This window comes from Pristiophorus japonicus, chromosome 4 (genome assembly GCF_044704955.1).
Source record: "Pristiophorus japonicus isolate sPriJap1 chromosome 4, sPriJap1.hap1, whole genome shotgun sequence".
Lineage (NCBI taxonomy): Eukaryota > Metazoa > Chordata > Chondrichthyes > Pristiophoridae > Pristiophorus > Pristiophorus japonicus.
This window is the reverse complement of record NC_091980.1, coordinates 288969044-288994265: the sequence shown is the minus strand read 5'-3', so window position 1 is coordinate 288994265 and position 25222 is coordinate 288969044. Positions and strand designations below refer to the sequence as shown.

Sequence of the window (25222 nt, the reverse complement as noted above, 5' to 3'; positions counted from 1 at the left end):
GAATCTGCTTCTGTCACCCTTTCAGGCAGTGTGTCAGCTGTGGCTCAGTGGGTAGCACTCACGACTCTGAGTCAGAAGGCTGTGGGTTCAAGTCCCACTCCAGAGACTCGAGCACATAATCTAAGCTGAGATTCCAGTTCAGTGCTGAGGGAGTGCTGCCCTGTTGGAGTTGCCATCTTTCGTATGAGAAGTTAAACCTAGGCCCCGTCTGCTTCTCAGGTGGATGTAAAAGATTCCACGGCACTATTTCGAAGAAGAGCAGGGGAGTTATCTCTGGTGCCCTGGCCAATATTTATCCCTCAATCAACATCACCAAAACAGATTATCTGGTCATTAACACATTGCTGATTGTGGGAGCTTACTGTGGGCAAATTGGCTGCCGCGTTTCCTACATTACACGACACTACAAAAGTACTTAATTGACTGGAAAGCGCTTTGAGATGTCCGGTGGTTGTGAAAGGCGCTGTATAAATGCAAGTCTTTCTTTCAGTGCATTCCAGATCATAACAACTCGCTGAATAAAGAAAATTCTCCACATCTCGTCTCTGGTTCTTTCACCAATTATCTTAAATCTGTGTCCTCTGGCTATCAATCCTTCTGCCATTTGTTGTGTATGCAATAACTGTTAGACTGAGTACAGTTTAACTCTGAGGTATAACCTTGGCTCTGCTTTATTCAGGCCAAAAGTGACCAATGTACAAAATGGCTGGCCTTTTATACTTGGCCTGCACACACGTGCATACAGCCCAAAGGCCTCCAACAGTGACGCCATCTAGTGGTTAGTGATCCAAAAGTACATACATGACAATACTCTGAGATATTAACGCAGTCTATTACAACTTGAGACGGTCCGGTGTTTTACGCTCCCGGGTTGACCGTCTCAGTTCAACTCCAGCCTTGGGTGAGTGTTCAGAGTCTGTTGTGACTGGTGGCTGGGTGGCTGACCTGGTGGGAGTGGCAATGGCCATGTCAGGGATTGAAAATCCAATTTTCATTGAACATGTCAGTGATTGAAAGTCCCGATTCACTGTTGACCACTGAGTCCTCTGATGACTGGGGGTAGGTTGGTTGGTCGTCGATTGTCTCTTCCCTCCGACTGTTCCGGTTCGTCTGTGTGCTGCAGCTTTATCTGATCCATATGTTTCCTGAATGTTTGCCCATTTTTGAGCTTGACAATAAATACTCTGTTGCCCTCCTTGGCCATGACAGTACCAGCGATCCACTTGGAACCCTGACCATAATTTAGAATATATACAGGATCATTTACAGAAATATTGCGTGACACAGCTGCGCGATCGTGATACCCTTGCTGACTTTGTCTTCTGTGTGTGTGTGTTTCTGTATATATGTGTGTGTGTGTATGTGTGTGTGTGTGTGTTTGTGTGGAGTCCCGGCCTGGAAATCAGCGCGGTCCCGGCCTGCAAGACCATCAGCAGGCCGGGGTCACTGCAGGGAGCAGCGTGTGCTGCTGCAGGAGAGTGATGGCTACGAAGCCAGGTCACCGATTGCAGTGCAGGCAGACACAGCAGGAGGGGCGAAGGAGCGGCAAGAGTCTGTAGAGGGAAGTGACCGGAGCCTAGGAGAGTTGTGAGTTCGGGGCCCAGAAAAGCCGAGGGCCCAGGGGCAGCACGGGCCAGCCCACACTGCGATATATGCGCTCACTAGGTCCGTGCAGCAGAGCTGGTCTCTAGTTAGTCTCTGGTAATCCTTGTCACTGGACCAAGACCTAGCTCTGTCAAGCCCGTGGGTGGCTGGTGTGCAACGACCACCACACATTAAAGAAATCCAAGCACAGGCATCTTCCACCCTTCGATATGTAGTTCTGGATCCAGAATGTTGGGTCCTTCATTGAAACACCTGTAAACTCATCCCTTTTTGGCGTGGAAGCAAGTCATCCTCGTTTCGAGGAACTGCCTATAATGATGATGATCTATATTCAACGTGATTATTCAAGTCAGGGTGTACAAGAGATAGCTTGGTCTTAAGACCTCTCTATCATTAGTTCAGCAGGCGAGACCCCGGTAAGCATGTGTGGTCTTGTCCTGTAACTCAGCAATATGCATGGCAGGTGGGTCCACAGTGACCCTTGGGTTACTCACTTCATACTCTGCTTTATGATTTGGACAGCCCATTCTGCTTGCCCATTGGATGCAGGTTTGAACGGTGCTGACCTTACATGTTTGATACCATTGAGTTTCATGAACTCTTGAAACTCCTGACTGGTGAAGCACGATCCGTTGTCGTTAACAACGATATCAGGCAGACCATGTGTTGCAAACATGACACTGCGATTCTCAATGGTAGCTGTGGATGTGCTGGATGACATGATTATACACTCTATCCACTTCGAATATGCTTCCACCACAACCAAAAACATCTTCCCCAGGAAGGGACCAGCATAGTCTATGTGGATCCTGGACCATGGTTTGGAAGGCCTTGGCCACAGACTTAGCAACGATTCCGCTGGTGCTTTGCTAAGCTGCATGCAAGTGTTGCACTGATACACACATGATTCCAGCTCAGAGTCAATTCCCGGCCACCATACATGAGACCTGGCGACGGCTTTCATCATTACAATACTGGGATGTGTGCTTTGTAGCTCACGTACAAATTTCTCTCTCCCTTTCTTGGGCATAACAACACGATTGCCCCACAGTATACAATCTGACTGAATAGACAGTTCGTCTTTGCGACGAATGTAAGGTTTGGTCTCGTCGCACATTTGCTTGGGTATGGCAGACCAATCACCTTTGAGGATGCAACCTCTTCACCACCGATTAAAATCGGGTCCTGGCTGGTCCAGGGCTTAACTTGTTGAGCCGTGACAGGGGTTCCTTCACTCTCAAAAGCATCCATACTAACAATAGGTCCGCCGGTTGTGGCGTTTACACCTCTGGTGTGGGCAACGGGAGATGGCTCAAAGCATCGGCACAATTCTTGGTGCCAGGTCTATGGCAAATGACATAATCATAAGCGGATAATGTCAGCGCCCACCTCTGGATGCGGGATGAAGCATTGGTATTGATACCTTTGTTTTCAGAGAACATTGAAATGAGCGGCTTGTGATCTGTCTCCAGTTCAAACCGAAGACCAAACAGGTACTGATGCATCTTTTTAACCCCATACACACAGGCTAGTGCTTCTTTCTCTACCATGCTGTCGGCTCTTTCCGCTTTAGACAAACTTTTTGAAGCATAAGCGACTGGTTGAAGTTTACCCGACTCATTAGCTTGTTGGAGTACGCAACCAATTTCATATGACGAAGCATCACAGGCCAATACTAAACGTTTACATGGGACATAATGTACCAGCAGCTTGTTAGAGCAAAGCAGATTAGTGGCTTTCTCAAAAGCTCTGTCTTGAGACGCACCCCACATCCAGTTGTCGCCTTTTCTTAGCAGCATGTGCAGTGATTCTAATAAGGTGCTCAATTTAGGTAGGAAGTTACTGAAGTAGTTAAGTAGACTCAGGAACGAACACAGCTCCGTCACATTCTGCGGCTTGGGTGCATCCTTGATGGCCTTGGTTTTCGCATCTGTGGGACTGATGCCATCAACAGCAATTTTCCTCCCCAGGAATTTAACCTCTGGTGCCATGAAGACGTACTTCGAGCGTTTCAGTCTGAGTCCCACTTTGTCCAGACGAAGTAGAACCTCTTCCAAGTTGTTCAGATGTTCCTCGGGGTCACGACCTGTGATCAGGATGTCATCTTGGAACACGTCGGTTCTGGGAACGGACTTCAGTAGACTCTTCATGTTCCTCTGAAATGTTGCCGCAGCCGAGTGAATTCCAAAAGGGCACCTGTGATAAATAAACAATCCTTTATGCTTGTTAATGCACGTAAGTCTCTTCGACGTCTCGACCAGCTCCTGTATCATGTAGGCCGACGTCAAGTCCAGTTTGGTGATGACTTCCCCTTGGCTAACGTTGCAAACAAGTCATCAGCCTTCGGTAACGGGTAATGATCCTGTTTCAAAACCCTGTTGATCGTAGCCTTGTAGTCTCCACAGATTCTGACTGTGCCATCATTTTTCAGCACAGGAACAATGGGGCTGGCCCTTTCATTAAATTCAACTGGTGATATGATCCCTTCACGCTGGAGTCTGTCCAGTTCGATTTTGACCTTCTCCCTCATCATATATGGAACTGCCTGAGCTTTATGATGGACGGGTCTTGCATCCGAGTCCACGTGGATCTGCCCCTTGGCTCCCGTGAAGTTGCCGATGCCTGGTTCAAACAGCGAGGGGAACTTTCTCAGTACTTGGGCACATGTATCTTCCTCCGATGACAGCGCCTTGATGTCGTTCCAGTGGAATCTGATTTTTTTCAAGCCAGTTCCTGCCGAACAGCATGGGGTCATTGCCTGGGACAATCCATAGAAGTAACTCGTGAACCACACCGTCATACGACACTTTAATTGTGGCACTGCCAATCACCATTATGAGTTCTTTGGTGTACGTGCGCAACTTGGCATTGACTGGACTCAGTCTGGGCCTCACAGCCTCAGTATCCCACAGCTTGTCGAATGCCCTCTGGCTCATTCTCGATTGACTCGCCCCCATGTCCAGTTCCATCAATACCGGCAGCCCATTAAGTTTCACATTGATCATTATCGGTTTGCTCTTAGTTAGGAACGAGTACAGTCCATACACTTCCTCCTCTGGTATCACAGACTGCATATCCAGATCCGTGCTAGTCTGACCATCATCCTCCACGTGGTGTGTCGCAGCACGCTTGCTCATCTGCAGACACTTGCACTGGAGATGCCCCACTCTCAGACAGTCTTTGCAACTATATTGCTTAAATTGGCACTGCTGGTGCCGGTGATTTCCCCCACAATGCCAACAAGGAGAAATCGGATCCCGCTGGCGGACTTTGGGCAGCCACAGGTTTCGCGTACGCAGTCAGGTAGACCCTGCCATGTGCTGCTTTGCCGAACGGCGAATCAATCATATTTACAGTACTTGCCGAGTTTCGATTTTTCACTGATATCTGCTTTAGACTTCTATCCGTTGTCATGCATGACTGAGCGATCATGATGACCTTGTTCAAGTCCAACGTCTCCACCGCCAGTAGTTTACGCAGGATCACCTCGTGGTTGATGCCGATTACAAAGCCGTCCCGCAGCATGTCTGCCAACACAACCCCGAACTTACACGGTCTCGCTAGACATCTCATTCTGGCCCTCTGAGCGAATGTGCGTGTAAAATCTGTGTCTCGAGATGATGATGCCTTCGTCTGGCTTAATGTGATCCTGTAGCAGTGTGCACAATTCTTCATACGTCTTCTCTGTTGGACTCTCAGGCAGGAGTAGATTCTTTATCAGACCATAAATTTTTGGACCGCAAACCGTAAGGAACACCGCCCGGTGCCAATCTGCGTCTCTGACCTCCTCCATTTTGTTGGCCACAAAGAACTGGCTCAAACGGCTCTCAAAGTCTGCCCAATCTTCTCCTTCCACAAATCGCTCGAACAATCCAATTGTGCTCATTTTTGCATGCAAAGGTTCTTGTTGCCTCATCGCCAAATGTTGTGTACGCAATAACTGTTAGACTGAGTACTGTTTAACTCCAAGAGGTGTCTGCAGCCCAATGGGCTCCAACATTGATGCCATCTAGTGGCTAGTGATGCCAAAAGTACATACATGACATCCTTATTTACTCTATTAAAACCCTTCATGATCTTGCACACCTCTATTAAATCTCCCCTTATCCTTCTCAGCTCTAAGGAGAACATAAAAACAATCCCAGCTTCTCTAGTCTCTCCACCTAACTGAAGTCCCGCACACCTGATACCATTCCAGTAAATTGCCTCTGCACCCTCTATAAGCCTAGCACATGTACTGCGAAAGTGTGGTGCCCAGAATTGGACACAATACTCCAGCTAGTGCCTAACCAGTGATTTAGCACAACTTCCCTGCTTTTGTACTCTATACCCGATGATGTTTATCGATTACTGACATCTGAGGAATAGTTTTTCAACTTCACACTTTCGGCAAGCAGTCTCGCCCAGCGGAGGCACATCGCAGAAGTAATGGTTGGAAGATTGTTCACAGCGCTGCCCAAAGTTCACCAGTGGAAAATTGCCCAGATATGTCCTGTCCACAAAAATCAGGACAAATCCAATCCGGCCAATTACCGCCCGATCAATCTACTCCCAATTATCAGCAAAGTAGTGGAAGGGATTGTCGACCATGCTACCAAGCGCCACTTACTCATCAATAACCTGCTCACCGATGCCCAGTTTGGGTTCCACCAGGATCACTTGGCTCTAGACCTCTTGGTCCAAACATGGACAAAAGAGCTGAATTCCAGAGGTGAAGTGAGAGTGACTGGCGTTGAAATCAAGGCAGACTTTGACCTAGTGTGGCATCAGGAGCCCTAGTGAAATTGAAGTCATTGGGAATCAGGGGGAAAACTCTCCACTGGCTGGAGTCTTACCTAGCACAAAGGAAGATGGCTATGGTGGTTGGAGGCCAATTATCTCAACCGCAGGACATCGCTGCAGGAGTTCCTCAGGGCAGTGTCCTGGGCCCAACCATCTTCAGCAGCTTCATCAATGACCTTCCTTCGATCATAAGTTCAGATGTAAGGATGTTTGCTTTTGATTGCAGGGTGTTCAGTTCTATTTGCAACTCCTCAGATAATAAAGCAGTCCGTGTCGGTATGCAGCAAGTCCTGGACAACATTTAGGCTTGGGCTGATAAGTGGCAAGTAACATTTGCACCAGAAAAGTGCCAGGCAATGACCATCTCCAACAAGAAAGTGTCTAACAACTGCCCCTTGACATCCAATGGCAATACCATCATCGAATGTCCCACCACCAACATCCTGGGGTCATGATTGACAGAAATGTAACTGGACCAGCCACATTAATAATGTGGCTATAAGAGCAGGTTAGAGATTCTGTGGCTGCAGTGCGTACCATCTACAAGATGCGCTGCAGCAACTCACCAAGGTTTCTTCGACAGCACCTCCCAAACCCACGCCATTCCTTCATCGTTGCTGGATCAAAATCCTGGATCTCCCTCACTAACAGCACTGTGGGAGTACATTCACCACACGGATTGCAGTGGTTCAAGAAGATGGCTCACCACTATATTCTCAAGGGAAATTAGGGATGGGCAATAAATGCTGGCCTTGTGATGCTCACATCCCATGATGAAGAACAATGTCATAAGAACATAAGCATTAGGAGCAAGAGTAGGCCATTCGGCTCTTCGCGCCTGCTCTGCCATTCAATAAGGTCATGTGTTTGAAGACCAGGCCCTCAAAGCTGTCACCAAGCTCATGGTCTACAGGGCTGTAGTAATACCACCCTCCTGTATGGCTCAGAAACATGGACCATGTACAGTAGACACCTGAAGTCGCTGGAGAAATACCACCAACGATGTCTCCGCAAGATCCTGCAAATCCCTTGAGAGGACAAACGCACCAACATTAGCGTCCTCGGCACGGCCAACATCCCCAGCATTGAAGTACTGACCACACTCGATCAGCTCCGCTGGGCAGGCCACATAGTTCGCATGCCAGACATGAGACTCCCAAAGCAAGCGCTCTACTCTGAACTCCTTCAAAGCAAACGAGCCAAAGGTGGGCAGCGGAAACATTACAAGGACACCCTCAAAGCCTCCCTGATAAAGTGCAACATCCCCACTGACACCTGCGAGTCCCTGGTCAAAGACCGCCCTAAGTGGAGGAAGTGCATCTGGGAGGGCGTTGAGCTCCTCTCGTCTCATCGCCGAGAGCATGCAGAAATCAAGCGCAGGCTGCAGAAAGAGCATGCGGCAAACCAGTCCCACCCACCCCTTCCCTCAACGACTATCTGTCCCACCTGTGACAGACACTGTGGTTCTTGTATTGGACTGTACAGCCACCTAAGAACTCATGTTAAGAGTGGAAGCAAGTATTCCTCGATTACGAGGGACTGCCTATGAAGATGATGGCTGATCTTCTACTTTAACTCCACTTTCCTGCACTATCCCCATATCCCTTGATTCCCTTAATTTCCAAAAATCTATCGATCTCTGCCTTGAATATATTCAAAGATTGAGCCCCCACAGCCCTCTAGGGTAGAGAATTCCAAAGATTCACCACCCTTTGAGTGAAGAAGTTTCTCCTCATCTCAGTCCTAAATGGCTGACCCCTTATCCTGAGACTGTGACCCCTGGTTCTGGCCTCCTCAGCCAGAGAATACATCCTCCCTGCACCTACCCTGTCAAACCATGTAAGAATTTTGTATTGTCTCAATGAGATCACCTTTCATTCTTCTAGATCTAGGCTACTCAAATCTCTCCTCATAGGATAATTTTTTTATTTTTTTTTACATTTTTTATCCAATTTCGTTCCAGATCAACTCTAACGCCAAAGATCACTTTGTGCCAATATATTTGATCTTAGGCCAAAAGGCCGAGAGGCGAAGTTGCACCGTTCCTGGAAATATTGCAATACCAGGTCGGTGCATGGAGTGGACGGGGCATTTTTTTTTTTTATTTGTTGCCAATCTTTCCAATTCTTTGTCAAATCACAAACGCCAGAGGTCACCTTGCACATATCAAGGATCACTCTGCGCCAATGCTCTTAGCCAACAGGCCTAGAGCCACTGCACCGTTCCTGGAAGTACTGCAATACCAGGTTCGTGCCATGGAGGTGGATGGGTCAGGCCCCCCACACACCTCCGTGGAGGTGGCTGGGTCAAGCCACCCCACCCACCTCCTATTTCCAAAAAGCATAGGAGAACCACGTTGGGGTCATGGTTACTCCCCTGTCAGGTCAGTTACGCATGATCTTAGCCAAAAGGCCGAGAAGTGGACGGGGCATTACCCAACCTCCCCGCCCCCCACCAATCTCAGGAATCAGTCTGGTGAACCTTCGTTGTATTCCCTCTATGGCAAGTATATCCTTCCTTAGTAAAGGAGACCAAAACTTAACACAATACTCCAGGTGTGGTCTCACCGGGGCCCTATATAATTGCAGTAAGACGCCTTTATTTTTATACTCCAAATCTCTTGTAATAAAGGCCAACATACCACTTGCTTTCTTAATTACTTGCTGTATCTGCATTTTAACTTTCAGTGATTTGTGTGCAAGGACACCCAGGTCCCTCTGAACACCAACATTTCCCAATCTCTCATTCCCATTTAAAAATTACTCTGCTTTTCCATTTTTCCTACCAAAGTGGGTAACTTCACATTTCTCCACATTATATTCCATTTACCATGTTCTTGCCCACTCACTTAGCCTGTCTGTATGCCCTGGAAGTCTCTTTGCATCCTCCTCACAATTTACATTCCCACCTAGCTTTGTATCTTCAGAACATTAGCCCTCTGATCTCTTCTGAAAGGTGCTGTATTCTCAGGTTCTTTTTTAATGATTATACATTGTGTTGCTCAGCAATGTGTGCAATGTCTGTACTGGAGAATGGAAAGCTTTTTGCATTTTAGTTTAGCAAGTGGTGCCAGGGCAGATGCAGCACAACAAAGCTGCTCTTGCTCAGACCCAGTAATTTTAGAATGTTGGATCAAACCGAGCTTACATTGCAAAATACCGTGTGATGTTTGTGTGGTTGAGTTTCACAACAACAACACCAACAACTTGTATTTATATAGCGCCTTTAACCTAGTAAAACATCCCAAGGCGCTTCACAGGAGTATTATAAGACAAAAAAATTGAAACTGAGCCACACAAGGAGAAATTAGACCAAGTGACCAAACGCTTGGTCAAAGACGTAGGTTTTAAGGAGTATCTTAAAGGAGGGAAGAGAGGTAGAGAGGTGGAGAGGTTTAGCAGGGAATTCCAGGGCTTAGGGCCTAAGCAACAGAAGGCACGGCCATCAATGGTGGAGCGATTATAATCGGGGATGCACAAGAGGGCAGAATTAGAGGAATGCAGACAACTCGGTGGGGGGGTATTCTGGAGGAGATTACAGAGATAGGGAGGTGCGAGGCTATGGAGGGATTTGAAAATAAGGATGAGAATTTTAAAATTGAGGCTTTGCTTAACCAGGAGCCAATGTAGGTCAGCGAGCACAGGTGATGGGTGAGCGAGACTTGGTGCGATTTTTGGATGGACCTCTAGTTTACGTAGGGTAGAATGTGGGAGGCCAGCCAGGATTGCATTGGAATAGTCAAGTCTAGAGGTAACAAAGGCATGGATGAAAGTTTCAGCAGCTGTTGAACTGAGGCAAGGGTGGAGACGGGCAATGTTACGGAGGTGGAAATAGGTGGTCTTAGTTATGCCACGGATATGTGGTCGGCAGTTCATTTCAGGGTCAAATATGACACTGAGGTATAGCAAATACTTCTTTTGGTACAGCAAATACTTAGGAGGGATTACTGAATAGGACATGCTCCACCCTCCAAAGGTAGGATCGGGAACCCTGGTTGGTGGTGGGGGAGCCATTTTTTTAAATTGACCACTACCCTGCATTGTCAAGCCTTTATTTTCTCTGTAATGTTACCTTGGGTTTTGCATCCGTGCAAAAGGAATTAGCCAGGACTGCCCAGACATATAGTGAGCGGGAGGGGGCGCTTGGAGTGTGGTTCATGGAGGACATCATGTAGGGGATGGCTAGTCAGTGAATCCTCCTTTTGGCTTAAGCAAGTACTTTGGAAGGCTTACTGAGTGGGAGACACCATACCCGCCCAGGTAGCGTCGGGAGCCATCGATTGGAGGTGGGGGTCCTTGGGAGTTGTTGATGGGGAGTCATTTTTTTAATATGCTGAAATAACAGGCAAAGTGACCACTTTCCTTCAATGTCAAGTCCGTATTTGTCTCTGTAATGTTACCTCGGGTTTTGTATCAGTGCAAAAGGGCTATAACTCACGAGTGACTCAGGCATGAGTGAGCTGTGAGAGATTTCCATGTGGGTGATACATTGTCAATGATGTAATATTCTCTGAGTGATTCATTCCTGTGTTTTAAATGTGCGCTGGAATCAGACTACGTGATAATTCACTGCTGCAGTGAATTAATGTCATGTCAGCGGGCAACAGAAGTATCACTTGCACCCTGGGAATGAAGATAATTCTATTGCTGTTACCACATGTATGGAGATAAAGGAAGACTGAAAGTGTGTATGTGTGTGGCATTCCACAATTATTGAATAGTAACTGTCTGATGACACTGTGAGGGAGACCACATAAACCCCCGTTATTGGAAACACAACTAACCTTCAGCCACACTATTCAAACCCAGCTCTTCTCTGCGATACCACAATGAGTCATTTTGCCACCTGCAGAATATAGTCTGAGCTGTTGGTATTGTATAAACAAATGACTGTATTTTGTCCAATGAGCAATGGCAGCCTGTGTTTCTTCCTTCTCTATTGAGGAAGATCCAGGTGACCACTATGTAATAAAGTGATTGAAATGTTTCTTAAGTCAGGACAGGATCAAGCGCTGAACCTTCATTATGTACTGAACATAGTCAGGGTGGCATTCAGACTTTGATATTGAGAACATAAGAAATAAGAGCAGGAGTAGGCCATTCGGCCCCTCGAGCCTGCCCTGCCATTCAATGAGATAATGGTTGATTTTCTACCTCAACTCCACTTTCCTGCATTATCCCCATATCCCTTGATTCCTTTAATATTCAAAAATCTATCGATCTCTGTCTTGAATATACTCAAAGACTGAGCCTCCACAGCCCGCTGTGGTAGAGAATTACAAAGATTCACCACCCTCTGAGTGAAGAAGTTTCTCCTCATCTAAGTCTTAAAAGGCCGGCCCCTTATCCTGAGACTGTACCCCCTAGTTCTAGACACTCCAGCCAGGGGAAACAACCTCTCAGCATCTACCCTGTCAATGCCCCTCAGATTCTTATATGTTTCAATGCGATCACCTCTCAATCTTCTAAACTCCAGAGAGTATAGGCCCAATCTATCCAATCTCTCCTCATAGGACAACCCTCTCATCCCAGGGATCAATCTAGTGAACCTTCATTGCACCCGCCTCTAAGGCAAGTATATCCTTCCTCAAATAAGGAGACCAAAACTGTGCATAATTGTAAATTACATTTTCCCACCTTTGCAGCTGATGTTTTTTTCCTTTGTTGTTGAACGTGTATAAAGGTAGTGAGCGGTATGGACATGATGAAGTTAATGTAACTCCTCGAGGCAGCTTGGGACAGAGGACCTGTGATATTATCACACTAATCGTGGGTGTCAGCATTGCCTCAGTAATAGCACTCTTGCCTCTTGAGTTCGAAGGTTGTGGGTTCAACTCCTTCTTTATCCCTTAACCAACATCACTAAAAAAAGATTATCTGGTCATTCATCTCGATGCTGTTTGTAGGACCTTGCTGTGTGCAAAATGGCTGCCGTCTTTCCCTACAACATTACAACAGTGACTGCACTACAAAAGTGGCTTTGAAGGGCCTTAGGGCATCCTGAGGTCATGAAAGGTGCTGTAAAAATACAATTTCTTACCACGCTATGATTCATTCTTGTGTCCACATGTGTAAGAGATGAAAAGATAGGAGTGTGAAAGGTTCAGTAAGCACCACAAAGTAGAAGATGGAACCTCAGATTTACAAGCACCTTAAAAGACCCTGGAAAGACCACCCATGTATCTTTATAAATTATATATTGAAATTCATGGTGACAATTTTTAAAAAGCAATATTTTAAACATCAACTACAGGTTTCGATTCCTGGTGTTTGCATAGTTAGCTAATCTCAGCTAGGGTGGCAACAGAGGCACTACAATTGTTCAGCACTTCCGGTCAAGATTGCTATCCAGTGACCTCTGCTGCAAGCGCTGTGCGTGAACATTGGTGAGGACAGGATCAAGTTCAACTGTGATGGCTTCCAAAGTTGAAGACCCTGCTGAAGCATCCCAACAATGCTCGCATTTGAAGGGGTTGATTTAGACTTTTTTTTGGAGCTTGCCGGCCAATGGCTTGTACACTGGGTAAAGTGGCAGCCACCATGTTGAGTCGGCGGCCTCCTTTACAATGGAGGCTGCTAAGAAAGCTCTTTTCAGCCAGAGCCTCACAACCAACCTGACGACTCCCAGGGGGCCTGGTCTGCACTCAAGGCCTCCATAATTCACACCTGTGAAGAGACGCTTGGTCATTCAACCAGGAAACACCAAGACTGGTTCAACGAGAATAACCAGGAGATCTAGGAGCTATTAAACCGCAAGCACAAGGCATTCTTGAATTGGAAACAGCAACACAACTCAAGAGCAAGAAAGCAACTCTACAGACGTCTGAAGGCTGAGGTCCAACAAAAAACATGACCCAAAGAACAAATGGGTGGGTGGAGAAAGCACAGGAGATCCAGCAGCTAGCCGACAACCACGATGTGCGTGGATTCTTTAGCGCAGTCAAGACCACCTATGGCCCAAGCACCCAAAGTCCTACCCCGTTGCAGGCCAAGATGGAGAGTTACTGATCAAGGACAAAGAGGCAGTCAGTGCCCGCTGGAAGGAGCACTTTGACGATCTCCTTAACCGAGACTTTGTCCTTGACATAAGTGTCCTCGACTCCATCCCACAGCATGCGACCTGCCAACACCTCAGCACAACCCCAGCCTGGCATGAGGTTGAAAAGGCCATCCGACAACTGAAGAACTACAAGGCCTCAGGATCAGATAAAATCCCTACCGAGGCACTAAAGAATGGCGGAGAAGCACTATTGGTGCAAATCCATGAACACATTTCTCTTATAAAAAATAGGTGCAGGAGTAGGCCATTTGGCCCTTCGAGCCTGCATCGCCATTCAATAAGATCATGGCTGATCATTCCTTCAGTACCCCTTTCCTGCTTTCTTTCCATACCCCTTGATCCCCTTAACCGTAAGAGCCATATCTAACTCCCTCTTGAATATATCCAGTGAACTGACATCAACAATTCTCTGCGGCAGGGAATTCCATAGGTTAACAACTCTTTGAGTGAAGAAGTTTCTCCTCATCTCAGTCCTAAATGGCCTACCCCTTATCCTAAGACTATGTACCCTGGTTCTGAACTTCCCCAACATCGGGAACATTTTTCCCGCATCTAACCTGTCCAGTCCCGTCAGAATCTTATATGTTTCTATGAGATTCCCTCTCATCCTTCTAAACTCCAGTGAATAAAGGCCAAGTTGATCCAGTCTCTCCTCATATGACAGCCCATCCATCCCTGGAGTCCGTCTGGTGAACCTCAACAGCAATTTGGAAGGAGGAGAGCATGGCAGGGGATCTCAGAGATGCCGTAATCATGACCATCTTCAAGAAAGGTGACAAGTCTGATTGCGGTAATTACAGAGGAGTTTCCCTGCTGCCTTCTCCCAGTGGCTGAAGAACTTCTTTCAGAGTCACATTGCAGATTTCAGCCACTAAGGGGCACAATGGACATGATCTTCACCGTGCGTCAAATTCAAAGAGAAATGCAGGGAACAGCACCAACTACTGTCAACCGTGAAGGATTATGGGGTGCCCTCCTCAAATTCGGCTGCCCTCAAATGTTTGTCACCATCCTCCGCCTGCTTCACAATAATGTGCAAGCCTGGCCAACGGATCCACCACAGACCCAATTCACATACGGACTGGGTCATACAAGGCTGTGTCATTGCACCAATGCTCTTCTCGATCTTCCTTGCTGCAAAGCTCTATCTCACCCTGAGTAAGCTCCCCGCTGGAGTGGAGCTAACCTACAGAACAAACAGGAAACTGTTCAACCTCCGTCGCCTCCAGTTCAGATCCAAGGTCATCCCATCCTCTGTCATTGAATTACAGTATGCAGACGACGCTTGCATCTGCGCACACTCAGAGGCCGAACTCCAAACCATCATCAATACCTTCACCGAAGTGTACCGAGAACATGGGCCTCACACTAAACATCTGTAAGACAAAGGTCCTCTTCCAACCGTCCCCCGCCACACAGTACTGTCCCCCAATTATCAAATTCCTTGACGAGGCCTTGGACAATGTGGATCATTTTCCATACTTCAGGAGCCTATTGTCAACACCACCAGTTCAGCCTGGGGAAGAGTGGTTGAAGACCAGGACCTCAAACCCGGCACCAAGCTCATGGTCTACAGAGCAATAGTGATACCCACCCTCCTATATGCTTCAGAGACATGGACTATGTACAGCAGTCACTTCAAAGCACTGGAGAAGTACCACCAACACTGCCTCCGCAAGATCCTGCAAATCCATTGGCAAGATAGGCGCACCAACATCTGTGTTCTCACTCAGGCCAACATTCCCAGCATCGAAGCATTGACCACGCTCGACCAGCTCCGATGGATGGGCCACATCATCCACTTGCCTGATACAAGACTCCCAAAACAAGCGCTCTACTTGGAGCTCCGACAAGGCAAGAGAGCCCCAGGTGAGCAGAGGAAATGCTTCAAGGACATCCTCCTTAAAAAAAGTGCAACATCCCCGCCGACACCTGGGAATCCCTGGCCCAAGACCGCTCAAAGTGGAGAAGGATCTGGGAAAGCACCGAACACCTTGAGTGTCTTCATCGGGAGCACGCGGAAGCCAAAAGCAAACAGCGGAAGGAGCGTACGACAACCCAGGCACCCCACCCACCCATCCCTCCAACCACCGTCTGGCCCACCTGTGACAGACACTGTAGGTCCCACATTGGACTCATCAGTCACCCGAGCACTCATTTTTAGTGTGGAAGCAAGTCATTCTCGACTCCGAGGGACTGCCTAAGAAGAAAAATGGGCCTCCCGAAGCAGCTCACTGCATTAAGGCTAGACAATATCAGGCCACTACGGAAAGTGCCGTTACCACCCCGTTACCAGGAAAAAACAAGTTAAAATCGTGGCAAAGACTGGCTACATGAATGAGATACCAGAGTGTATCCATGGAACCCAACCACAGGGGTGGAGGGGAGAGGAAGAAAAAAGATCAACTGCTAGTTATCACATAAAAGAAAGACTTGCATTTATCTAGTACCTTTCATGACCTCGGCACTTCCCAAAGCGCTTTTCAGCCAATGAAGTATTTTCAAAATGTAATCATTGCTGTAATGTAGGAAATGCGGCAGCCAATGTGTGCACAGCAATCTCCCACAAACAGTAATGTGATAAAGACGAGATAATCTGTTTTTGTGATGTTAATTGAGGGATAAATAATGGGCAGGACATCGGGGATAACTCTACTGCTCTTCTTCAAAATAGTGAGACAGGATTTGTACATCAACCTGAGAGAGCAGACGGGGCCTCAGTTTAACGTCTCATCTGAAAGACTGCACCTCTGACAGTGCAGCACTCCCTCAGCGCTGCACTGGAGTGTCAGCCTAGACCTTATGGTCTAGTCTCTGTCGTGGGACTTGAAAACATAACCTTCGGACTCGGAGGCGAGAGTGCTACCAACCAAGTTGAAATTGACAGAATTAGAGAAATTCTCATAAATTTCTAAAAGTAACTATTAGACAAGAGTCTAGCGATCTATTGAAGTACATAGTGCTACCCACTGAGCCACAGTTGTCGCAGCTTGATAAATATGTAGTGACTATGTTGCAGTCATTTATTGTTTAGTGAGCACATCGACATGTATCCATTGGATGGACTGGCCTGACCATTGATGCCCACCAAGAAACTTGGCATGCTTCTTAACTGTAGGAAAACCAGCAAATTAACCAGTTGTCAGGTGGAGTCTAATTACTTTCCCACGCTTTAATTACACACTTAAACAAAATCCACTGATATGATACAATGACAAAAGTATTACTTGAAAATATCTTTACATGTTTTAGAACTAGAGGTTATGTAATTAAAAGCAGTGCAAAATGCGAACCTTCAATAATATCAGAAAATGATAGAAATACAGAGAGGGTCAGGTCAGTTAGCCTCTGAAGAACAATGGTTGGGTGCACTTGAACTGCGAACCTATTTTTTCTATGTGAAGAGAAAAAGATTAGTGAAGACAAATGTAGGTCCCTTGCAGTCGGATTCAGGTGAATTTATCATGGGGAACAAAGAAAAATGGCAGACCAATTGAACAAATACTTCGGTTCTGTCTTCACGAAGGAAGACATGAATAATCTTCCGAATGTATGAGGGGACAGTGGGTTTAGTGAGAAGGAGGAACTGAAGGATATCCTTATTAGGCGGGAAATTGCATTAGGGAAATTGATGGGATTGAAGGCCAATAAATCCCTGGGGCCTGATAGTCTGCATCCCAGAGTACTTAAGGAAGTGGCCCGAGAAATAGTGGGTGCATTGGTGATCATTTTCCAACAGTCTATAGACTGTGGATCAGTTCTTATGGACTGGAGGGTAGCTAATGTAACACCACTTTTTAAAAAAGGAGGGAGAGAGAAAACAGGTAATTATAGACTGGTTAGCCTGACATCAGTAGTGGGGAAAATGATGGAATCAATCATTAAGGATGAAATAACAGTGCATTTGGAAAGCAGTGACAGGATCGGTCCAAGTCAGCATGGATTTATGAAAGGGAAATCATACTTGACGAATCTTCGGGAATTTTTTGAGGATGTAACTAGCGGAGTGGACAAGGGAGAACCAGTGGATGTGGTGTATTTCGACTTTCAAAAGGCTTTTGACAAGGTCCCGCACAAGAGAATGGTGTGCAAGGTCAAAGCGCATGGTATTGGGGGTAATGTACTGATGTGGATAGAGAACTGGTTGGCAGACAGGAAGCAGAGAGTCGAGATAAACGGGTCCTTTTCAGAATGGCAGGCAGTGACTAGTGGAGTGCCACAGGGCTCAGTGCTGGGACCCCAGCTCTTTCCAATTAACATTAACGATTTGGATGAAGGAATTGAGTGTAATATCTCCAAGGTTGCAAATGACTCTAAACTGGGTGGCGGTGTGAGCTGTGAGGGGGACGCTAAGAGGCTGCAGGGTGACTTGGACAGGTTAGGTGAGTGGGCAAATGTATGGCAGATGCAGTATAATGTGGATAAATGTGAGGTTATCCACTTTGGGGGCAAAAACACGAAGGCAGAATATTATATGAATGGCGGCAGATTAGGAAAAGGGGAGGTGCAACGAGACCTGGGTGTCATGGTTCATCAGCCATTGAAGGTTGGCATGCAGGTGCATAGAAACATAGAAAAATAGGTGCAGGAGTAGGCCATTCGGCCTTTTGAGCCTGCACCGCCATTCAATAAGATCATGGCTGATCATTCCTTCAGTACCCCTTTCCTGCTTTCTCTCCATACCCCTCGATCCCCTTAACCGTAAGAGCCATATCTAACTCCCTCTTGAATATATCCAGTGAACTGGCATCAACAACTCTCTGCAGCAGGGAATTCCACAGGTTAACACCTCTGAGTGAAGTCCTAAATGGCCTACCCCTTATCCTAAGACATGTCCCCTGGTTCTGGACTTCCCGCATCTAACCTGTCCAGTCCCGTCAGAATCTTTTATGTTTCTATGAGATCCCCTCTCATCCTTCTAAACTCCAGTGAATAAAGGCCCAGTTGATCCAGTCTCTCCTCATATGACAGCCCAGCCATCCCGGGAATCAGTCTGGTGAACCTTCGCTGCACTCCCTTAATAGCAAGAACGTTCTTCCTCAGACTAGGAGACCAAAACTGAACACACTATTCCAGGTGAGGCTTCACTAAGGCCCTGTACAACTGCAGTAAGACCTCCCTGCTTCTATATTCAAATCCCCTAGCTATGAAGGCCAACATACCATTTGCTGCCTTTACCGCCTGCTGTACCTGCGTGCCCACTTTCAGTGACTGATGAACCATGACACCCAGGTCTTGGAAAGCGGTGACAGGATCGGATCAAGTCAGCATGGATTTATGCCACAGAGAATTGTTGATGCCAGTTCATTGGAAACATTCAAGAGGGAGTTAGATATGGCCCTTACGGCCAAGGGGATCAAGGGGTATAGAGCAAAAGCAGGCAAGGGGTACTGAGGGAATGATCAGCCATGATCTTATTGAATGGCGGTGCAGGCTCGAAGGGCCGAATGGCCTACTCCTGCACCTATTTTCTATGTTTCTCTTTCCAATACTGTATACAGTTCTACCATTTTCTGGGTTTATTTCTGTTGTGTCTCAAATAAAGCAATGTGACTAAGTACTGTAGACTTGAGTATGTGTGACCTTAGTCTCTTTATTCTGACTCCAGAGTGCCGGCACAGCATGAGAGGCCTGCTTATATGCAGTGCTCCCAGGGGATGCTGGGATCCCTTGGGACTCCGACAGATGCACCCTCTGGTGGCGGTAGAATGCTGGTTACAAGGTGTTGCATACATGTCATCATTTCCCCCCCCACCCCCCACTTATTTACAGCGTGAGACGATCTGGGGCTTTCCGCTCCCTAGTCGATCGTCTCGGTACAAACACAGGTGCAGGTGAGTTGGTTGGGCCTTCGCTGGGCTGCTGCGCAACTGGCCTTGCTGGGCTGCTGGGGATGATGAGTTCAGCTTCGTGGTCAACCGTAATGTGTGTGTATCGGAGAGTCGAAGTTGGTGGTGTCCACTTCAGGTTGCTCGTGGCTGTCGGTGAATCGCATTTTGGTTTGGTCCAATTGCTTTCTGCAAGTTAGTCCATTTGCAAGTTTGACTTCAAACATCCTATTTCCTTTGGCTACGACAGTGCCAGCAAGCCATTTGGCACCATGTCCATAGTTGAGTACAAATACAGGTTCATTGGCTTCAATATCGCGTGACAAATTTGCGCGATCATGGTTCATGCTTTGTTGATGCCGCCTGCCCTCGACATGATCATGGAGATCAGGGTGGACTAGAGAGAGCCTTGTCTTGAGTGCCCTTTTCATTAGCAGTTTTGCAGGGGGAGCCCCGGTGAGCGAGTGGGGTCTTGTGCGGTAGCTGAGCAGGACTCGGGACAGGTGTGTCAGCAGGGAGCCTTCCGACACAGGTTTCAAGCTTTGCTTGATGGTTTGGACTGCCCGTTCTGCCTGGCCATTAGATGCGAGCTTGACCGGGGCAGATGTGACATGCTTGATCCCATTGCGGGTCATGAATTCATTGAATTCTGCGTTGGTGAAGCACGGCCCATTGTCGCTGACAAGGACATCAGGCAGGCCATTGGCTCGTAGGCTTTCAATGGTGGCAGTGGATGTGCTTACAGACATTATTACACACTCCATCCATTTTTAATAAGCATCCACAACAACCAAAAACATTTGGCCTAGAAACAGGCCAGCGAAGTCAATGTAGATCCTAGACCACAATTTGGACAACAAACTTAGCGATGCCTCCCTGTGTACATTTGCTCAGTTGAGAGCAAGTGTTGCATTGGCACACGCAAGACTTCAAATCTGAGTCAATGCCGGGCCACCACACGTGGGATCTGGCTATAGCTTTCATCATTACTATGCCTGGGTGGGTACTGTGTAGGTCGCGTTTGAACGTTTCCCTGCCTTTCTTAGGCAAAACCACGCGATTTCCCCACAAAAGACAGTCCACCTGTATGGACATTTCGTCTTTGCACCACTGGAATGGCTTGATCTCTTCATGCATCTCCGCTGGGATGCTGGGCCAGCTCCCTTGGAGGACACAGTTTTTTTACAAGCGACAGTAAAGGATCCTGGCTAGTCCAGGTCCTGATCTGGCGGACCGTAACGGGTGACTTTTCGTTTTCAAATGCATCCATCACCAAGAGCAAGTCTGCAGGCTGTGCCATTTCCACCCCGGTGATGGGCAATGGTAGCCAACTGAGAGCATCAGTGCAGTTCTCTGTGCCTGGCCTGTGGCGAATTACATAGTTATATGCAGACAGCGCGCGCCGAGGCATTAGTATTAACACCTTTGCTCTCTGAGAATAGCGATGTGAGCGGCTTATGGTCGGTTTCTAATTCAAACCTAAGCCCAAACAAATACTGGTGCATTTTTTTCACCCCGTAAACGCATGCCAGAGCTTCTTTTTCAATCATGCTATCGACCCTTTCGGCCTTGGACAAACTCCTGGACGCATAAGCGACCAGTTGCAATGTTCCCGATTCATTTGCTTGTTGTAACACACACCTGACCCCACTACGAAGACGCATCGCAAGCTAGCACTAAATGTTTACATGGGTCATACAAAACAAGCAGTTTGTTGGAACGTAACAGATTTCTGCTTTCTCAAAAGCAGCCTCTTGTGATTTCCCCCATACCCAGTCATCTCCCTTATGTAGCAATACATATGGAGGATCTAGCAAGGTGCTTAACCCGGGTCGGAAATTACCAAAATAATTGACAATTCCCAGGAACGACTGCAGCTCCGTCACGTTCTGTGGTCTCGGCGGGTTCTTGATGGCCTCCGTCTTGGCGTCGGTGGGTCTGATGCCGTCTGCCGCGATCCTTCTCCCTAAGAACTCGACCTCTGGCACCAGAAAAACACACTTCGAGCGTTTCAACCTGAGTCCCACACGATCTAGCCGACTTAGAACCTCTTCCAGGTTCTGCAGTCTTCGATGGTGTCCCGACCTGTGATCAATATGTCGTCCTGGAAAATCACAGTGCACGGAACCGACTTTAGCAGGCTCTCCATGTTCCTTTGAAAAATAGCCGCGGCCAATCGAATCCCAAACGGGCATCTATTATAGATGAACAGACCTTTGTGCGTGTTGATGCAGGTGAGGCCTTTCGAAGATTCCGTCAGCTCCTGCGTCATGTAGGTCGAGGTCAGGTCCAACTTGGTGAACATCTTTCCTCCTGCCAGCGTCGCAAATAGGTCGTCTGCCTTGGGTAGCAGGTACTGGTCCTGCAGTGAAAGACAGTTAATCGTTACTTTATAGTCCCCACAAATTCTGACCGTGCCATCGCCCTTGAGAACCGGAACAATCGGACTGGCCCACTCATTTAACTCAACCGGCACGATGATGCCCTCTCGTTGCAGTCTGTCCAGCTCAATCGGCACTTTCTCTTGCATCATGTATGGCACCGCACATGCCTTGTGGTGGATGGGTCGTGTACCGGGAACCAAGTGGATCTGCACCTTCGCCCCAGAGAAATTGCCTGGTTCAAACAACAACGGGAACTTGCTCAAAACCTGGGCACATGAGGTATCGTCGACGGACGAAAGTGCTCGGATGTCATCCCAGTTCCAGCAGATTTTTCCCAGCCAGCTTCTGCCGAACAGTGTGGGGCCATCTTCTGGTGCAATCCATAGTGGTAGTTCATTCACTGCTCCATCATAGGAAACTTTTACTACTGCACTGCCAATTACAGGGATCAGCTCTTTAGCGTAAGTTCTCAGCTTGGTATGAATAGGGCTCAGCTTGGGCCTTTGTGCCTTGTTGCACCACAGCTTCTCAAAAGCCTTTTTGCTCATGATAGACTGACTCGCACCAGTGTCCAATTCCATGGATACTGGAATTCCGTTCAGTTCAACTTTTAACATGATCGGTGGACATTTCATGTTGAAGGTGTATACCCCACATACTTCTGCCTCCTCGGTTTGAGTCTCTAGTTCAGTTTGATCCACAATGGATTGGTCTTTCTCTGCAACGTGGTGGTTTGCAGGGTGTGCAGCTCGTCTATACATTCGCTGGAGGTGTCCCATTGTTCTACAGCCTTTGCACGCATAATGTTTGAAGCGGCATTGATGGGCTCGATGATCACCTCCGCAGCACCAACAAGGTGTTAATTACCTCGCATTCACACTTGATGGCGGACTCCAAATCATCTGAGGTCGTGCAGCAGCAGGCGTGTACGTTCTACCATATGAATTCCTGCCTGAAAACGACGTTGCTTTGCATACAGTACTTGCCGATGCATCTTTATGCTGCAAAATTTGTTTGGTGTTATCGCTGGTGGACATAAATGTCTAGGCTATCGTTATGGCTTTGCTCAGGTTCGGTGTTTCAACAGTCAATAGTTTGCGAAGGATAACCTCATGGCCAATGCCAAGCACAAAAAAGTCTCTTAGCATTTGCTCCAGGAATTCGCTAAATTTGCAATGTCCTTAGTTCGGCGACGTAGCTCGCCACTTCCTGGCCTTCAGACCGTTGACATGTATAAAATCGATACCTTGCCATCAGAACACTCTCCTTCGGATTTAGGTGCTCCCGGACCAGCGTACACAGTTCTTCATACGATTTGGTTGTTGGTTCCACCGGAGCAAGAAGATTCTTCATGAGGCCATAGGTTGTTGCCCCGCAGACGGTGAGGAGGATCGCCCTTTGTTTGGCAGCGTTCTCATTCCCTTCCAGCTTATTGGCCATGAAGTATTGGTCGAGTCGCTCCACGAAGGCCTCCCAATCATCACCTTCTGAGAATTTCTCCAGGATGCCAACAGTTCTCTGCATTTTCGCGTGATGGTTCGTTATCTATTACTCGTCGCCAGTTGTTGTGTCTCAAATAAAGCAATGTGACTGAGTATTGTAGACTTGAGTAAATGTGACCTTAGTCTCTTTATTCTGACTCCAGAGTACTGGCACAGCATGGGAGGCCTACTTATTTGCAGTGCTCCCAAGGGATGCTGGGATCCCTTGGGACTCCAACAGATGTGCCCTCTGCTGGCGGTACAATGCTGGTTACATAACAATTTGAGCAGTATCAGATTTTCTTTTAGGCAGCGATTGCTGCCACTGGAGTTGAAGTAGTTGCGCAAGCGCAGTCTAAGTTTTTTTGGTCACTCACTTCGAGCTCTGGGGAAAGAAGCCAGGAAGGGAGTGGGCCTTCAGGACTGCTGGAAAAGAAGCCGGGAAAGGAGCGGGAAGGAAGTGGGCCAATTTACAAGGATGATACTGGAACTGAGAGGTTGCACCTATCAGGGAAGATTGAACAGGCTGGGGCTCTTTTCTCTAGAAAAGAGAAGGCTGGGGGATGGCCTGATAGAGGTATTTAAGATTATGAAAGGGTTTGATGGGGTAGACGTAGAGAAAGTGTTTCCAATTGTGGGGGAGTCCAAAACTAGAGCTCATAAATATAAGACAGTCACTAATAAATCCAATAGGGAATTCAGGAGAAACTTCCTAACCCAGAGAGTGGTTAGAATGTGAAACTTGTTATCACATAGAATAGTTGAGGTGAATAGCATAGGTGCATTTAAGGGGAAGCTAGAAAAACACTTGAGGGAGACAGGAATAGAAGGATATGCTGAGAGGATCAGATGAAGAGGGTTGGGAGGAGGCTCGTGTGGAGCATAAACACAGACCTGGACCAGTTTGGCCGAATGGCCTGTTTCTGTGCTGTATATTCTATGTAATTTTAGCACAGACATAGTCCACTCGACTTTGTTGTTGCTGCATTGTTAGTGATGTTTCCCATAACACACGGCTCGTTGAGAAATGTCTAGGTGCTTCACAGATAGTGAATTCTTTTGAAGTACAGCAAGTATTGTATCGTAGAAAAATGTAGCAGCCACTGTCAGAAGCAGACTGACTCTAGAATAGAAATAGGAGTATAGAGCAGATTAATGCGTGGCAGGAGAGATGGTGCAGGAGGGAGTGCTTCAGATTTTGGGGCATTGGGACTAGAGGTGGGACTTGTACAGGCCGGACGGGTTACACCTCAACAGGGTGGGGTGGTTCTCTAGTGCTGTTGGAGAAGGTTTAAACTAATTTGGCAGGGGGATGGGCACCAGGATGTAACATTAGAAAGGGGAAATAACGTGCTCAAAGGATTGGGAGAGGCAGGGAGCACTGAAGTAAGAAATAGTAAGGTATTAGGTGGGGTCAAACTAAGAGAGAATACAGGGTGGTTTAAGATGGGTTTACAGTGTGTGTGAACACACAAAGCGTAGTAAACAAGGTAAGTGAGCTGCAGGCACAAATAGCCACATGGGAAAATGATGTAGCAATAACTGAGACCTGCCTCAGAAAGTGCAGGATTGGTTATTAAATATTCCTGGTTTTAAGATGTTCAGGAAAGATAGGGAAGGAAAGATAGGAGGTGGTGTGGCGGTATTGGTTAAGGAGAATATTACAGTGCTGGAGAGGAAGATGTCCTGGAGGGGTCAAGGACAGAATCTATGGGCTCAAGTTTCAACTCGAGTTGCTCCTATTTTTTTAGAGCAACTGGTTTAGAATGCAGTATCTTAGAAGTTGCAATTCTCGGCATTTAGTTTGCTCTAATTCGAGTGAGTTAGAATAGTTTCATTTTAGAACAGTTTTTTAAAAAAGGGGGCGTGTCCAGCCACTTACGCCTGTTTTGCAAGTTTAGGCAGAGAAAACTTACTCCAAACTTAGAATGGTGTAAGTATAGATTTTTGTATGCTCAGAAAAACCTTGCCTACACTTTATAAATTAGGCATAGGGAGTGGGGGGGGGGGGGGGGGGGGGGGGGGGGGGGGGGGGGAGTTTACAAGCATTAAACACTTCACTTTTACAAATAAGGAGCCATCA

General features: G+C 47.2%; 1 pseudogene; it reads right to left on the bottom strand.

Annotated features, from left to right (window-relative positions):
- Positions 1-8600: 8600 nt before the first annotated feature.
- On the bottom strand, positions 8601-8811 carry LOC139263644 (U2 spliceosomal RNA; annotated as a pseudogene).
- Positions 8812-25222: the final 16411 nt, after the last annotated feature.